This window comes from Myotis davidii, unplaced genomic scaffold (genome assembly GCF_000327345.1).
Source record: "Myotis davidii unplaced genomic scaffold, ASM32734v1 scaffold1586, whole genome shotgun sequence".
Lineage (NCBI taxonomy): Eukaryota > Metazoa > Chordata > Mammalia > Chiroptera > Vespertilionidae > Myotis > Myotis davidii.
Window position 1 is genome coordinate 153,938 of NW_006296798.1, and position 4,586 is coordinate 158,523.

Sequence of the window (4,586 nt, forward strand, 5' to 3'; positions counted from 1 at the left end):
AATGTATTTAGATTGCTGATTACAAAAAGTGCTAACTATACTGAAAATAAGAATAGGAGTGGCATATAAATATAGTATGTGTGTATATGTACACACACAAACACACGCAGGCCCATATTTCTATACAACTTTCACTTAGTGTAAACTTCTTGGAGGAGATAAACCTCAAACTTTTTTTTTTTTTTTAGGAGAAAGTGTGTTGTTTGTCTAGGTGCTAGAAATGGAGAGAAGGCTGAGTATGTGGGATCACTTGGTTTGTGCAGGTCAGGAATTTCCATATAGAATTGCCACCTATTTAGGTTCTTGCCCAGATGACACATACTTTTGGATGGGCTCTCTGTGTTGGTTGTTGGCAAATATGGTAACTTCTAAAGGATCACTATGGACTGCAATTTCTAAACTATGTTACAATAAGCAATTGAGTAATGAATTATTGATTAAAAAATGGCAACAGGAAAGTATAGGCTCCACAAAGCCTATGCCTACTAGCAGTTACTATATACCATAACAAGCATTAAAACTATACAGGGGGAAAATCTTCAATGCTGAAAAAAATTTTTCTTTTAGGTGTTAGTTGCTCTGGGCTAGTCAATCATCTATAACACCAGACCAATAAATCAAGTCTTCCCCATTGTTGGACACAACTAAAAATGTATTTGTTTCATAATTAGGGCAATGAAAATAAAATAAAGAAGGGTGTCCCATGATATTTTTAAAAGAGTGAGGGTGGGGGGTGGGGTGGGAACTGGGAGGAGGGGAGTTATGGGGGGAAAAAAGAGGAACAAATGTAATAATCTGAACAATAAATATTTAAAGAAAAAAGACAAAAAAATAACTTTTTAGTAAGTACATTTATTTAAAATAAGTGTGTGTGTGTGTGTGTGTGTTAGAATTGCCATCTGGAGTTTCAGCCTGAAGAATCCTGAATATGTATAAAAGACCTAAATGTAAAAGCAAAACTGTAAAACTCTTAGACCTAAAGAAAACATAAGGGTACATCTTCATGTGTTTATATTTTGCAATGACTTTGTAGATATGACACCAAAATTCCAAGAAATAAGTCTGCAAAACTGCTAAGGAAACCCCACCTCTTTATGTTCCTCCAAATTGTCTTAGATAATCTTCAACTTTCGCTTTCCCAAGAAAATTTTAGAATCAACTTTTCAAGTTCTATGAAAAAGTCTATTGCAGATTTATTAAAATGCCAAGATTTTAAGAGGGTGAGGTATCTACATGCTGAAGTATAAAAATTTATTACAATACCAAAATATTTAAAATAGTGAGAAATAAATGATCAAGTGGCTTGAATAGGAAGCCACCCCCCAAAACAAACAAACAAAAACAAACAAAAAAACACTGATAGTATACTCTTGATACTGTTAATAACCTGGTTATTATTAACAGGAAAGGAGTAAAGGGAAAACTAAATAAGATAGGCATGCCATTTATACAGCTTTGCCCCAAAGCTAAAGTTCATCACTCTCCAAGTCTACTCCCTGCAGATGGATGGGGGAAAGGACTGGACAAAGGCGATTTAGACACATCTCCAGTAAGTCTGGGTGATGCAGGAAAGTCACATTTATCAGTCACACCTGGAAGCAAGTCAGTGACCAGAATAGGTGTGGCCACTGCAAGGGCTCAAAGGATTTCTCTCTCTCTCTCTCTCTCTCTCTCTCTCTCTCTCTCTCTCTCTCTCTCTCCGTCCCTCTGCTCTTGGGCTCTTGGCCTTCTTGCTCTCTTGGGACTCTTATTGCAGAGGGTGCATTCCTCTACATTCGCCCACATAGCTCACAGCCAAGTAGGACCACACAATGGATTGATGTACTGAATCTAGCCCGATGCTCTGCCAGATTCAATCCCACCATGAAAAGGAAGCTCTGAGCACTGGCTTTGCTTTTAACTCTGCTGGAGCCCCAGCTGCACCTTTTTCAGGATGAATTAAGGGACATGGAATTTTGCAACCCGAGGGATATAATTTCAGGTGAATAAAAACAATTCACTCTCCCATGCCAGTCTTAGAATATTCATTTTCTGAAGATATTGTAAGAACCCCAATCCAACTAGTGATGGAGAAATCCTTTTCTCCAGCAGCACTCTGAAACAGAGTTTTTAATTTTGATAAAGTACAATATATCTATTTTTGTCTTGGATTCATTGTGAGTTAATTGTTGCATATGATATGAGGTAAAGGTCCAACGTCATCATTTCATATATGGCTGTCCAGTTGTCCCAGCACCATTTTTTGAAAAGACTATTCTTTTTCTACTGAATGGCCTTGGGATCATTATAAGAAGTATCAGTTGACCATAAACACATGGTTTTATTGCTGGACTGAAAGAGAAATGAAATCATTTAGTTATTGGTCCCTATAGTTTGAAATCAATATAGTTTGGGAAGTTCCTTGTAAAGTTATTCCATAACTATGAGAGTTTTTTCATTTCTGAGACATGGGTACTTATTATGTGCAAATGATTTTATTTAATCCTCAAAGTCCCTAAAAGATGGGTTTTATGTGATTACTACTGCTTAAAGACAGAGAAGGTGATGAGTCATTGCAAACACGTTGAAGTCCCACCACCTGGGTTGAATCCCGAGTTTACCATCATCACCTTTGTAGCCATCATGTTCAAGGCACTGAACATCTCTGGGTTTCAGTTTCCTCATTTGTAAAACAGCATCTACCTCATAGGATTGATGTGAGGATTAAATAATTTCATAGACATAAAACACTTAAATTAGTGCCTAACTCAAAGAGCTAGATAAATGTTATAATTATTTCGAGAATAAGAAGACTTGGATACATAAAATTGGACATTTGTTCCAGGTAATTAGACATTTATGTACTTGATAAAGCAAATGACTTCTGTGCTTATGCTCCCGATTACTCTGCATTCTGCCTCCCAAGATGTTTATTTAGATTATTATTTTTTATTGTTTCACAGGTGACTGGTGATGCCTGCTTTGAAAATTTCCCAGGTGAAAAGCATTTCTGTTTAAATGGCATAGAATTTTGGAAAAGAGATCTTCATTTATCTCTGAGTTAGACTGGTCTCCATGTGCAGAGCTTGTTGCATGCTCAGACGACACATGAGAAGACTCTAAGCTTTCATCTCTGGTTGACCTTCAGGCTCCACATAAGCAAAAAGTGAAGGTAAAGTAGAACTGTAAGTAGCTTGGGTAAGTGTTGAAGGAGTGCCCTCACACAGAACCAATCCGCAAAGATTAGAAGAGGGTTTTTTGGGGGGGAGGGAGGCAGGAGTTTAAGAAAATCATTGTCAGAACATTTGTTGACCACTAAGCTAATGGAGCAGAGACTTCAGTGATCACACACAACAGAGAATAAAGACACAGATAGTTTGGTAAATCAATAAACCAAATGAACTAGTTCTGGTATAAGGAAAGGGTGTCTCTCCTAAATATTTATTTTATTTTCAACAAAGGTTTACATTAAAATCTTGCCCAGCAGGTGTTAGAGAGTAGAGAACCAAATTTCTATTCACTTGTAGAAACTACAAAGAATCATATAGTATGCATTTCTATGATTAGTTTTCTCTTCACCAGCTTTCCTATAACAGCATATCATAAAATAGATATTACTTGGAACTCAGTTCTGGGAATTTTGGCTTGGTAACTAAAAGGCTGCATACTATATACCCGTATTTGAAAGTCACAAGCTACATTAGTATTATCCAGAGTGTTCTTGTATAACAAATAATGTCACTATTGCTAAAGCAAGTTTTTATCATATTAACTAATTTATTTATAGCCTTTTAATTGTTTTATTATTCAAAAAAACTTTAAATTTATTTAGCTTTCTGACTCTGTGTTTGTGCCTTCAACACTTTCACAATGATTTTCTGCTCCTCAGTAAGGAATGCTTGTCTGATCCTGTCCTGGACACATTTAGTTCACATGGATCCACCCCCAAGGCCCTGCTGACATGTTTTTTACTTTAGACAACCTCCTTATAACTTTAGGTCTCACAGCATGAACTCCACAAAGTTGGCCTGGGCACAGGCTACATGCAGATTTTGCTTTCCAAGCCTTCTTGGTATACTAATAAAGGTAAACAATTCTATTACCAGGGGTTCAGGATAGCCTGGTTTTGTAGAGACTATTGTAGGACAGCTTCTTCCGATGGCATGTTCAATGCTGGACCATTCTGAATGCTTGAAGCCATCATCCTTGAAGAGGCTCTCATATTTATTTTGTTACTGTAACATAATTTACAGAACAATACTGTAAAATCAGCCTTAATATTTTTTTCATTCTCTTTTATTTTACACTAGTGACCCAGTGCACAAACTCATCACACTGAAAGGAAATTAATTAGAAGAAATATTTTAATATTGCTATTTGCCCTTTCTCTATAACAGAAATGTCAACCAAATTCACGATCAACAATGACAGATCAAAATACACACATACAATTGGCACCAGTGATAGCTTTATATGTATTGTACATGTGCGAGTCAACTTAGCCTTTTATATATATAGCACAAACTTGCTTAATTAGACCTGCTTTCTGATTTAGCTAAACTTTTTCTAGCCCAGTGAAGCACCCCACCTTCTCTTTCAGATAATTG

General features: G+C 36.5%; 1 pseudogene; it reads right to left on the reverse strand.

The window, feature by feature from the left end:
• Window positions 1–3,803: 3,803 nt before the first annotated feature.
• On the reverse strand, window positions 3,804–4,161 carry LOC102752309 (annotated as a pseudogene).
• Window positions 4,162–4,586: the final 425 nt, after the last annotated feature.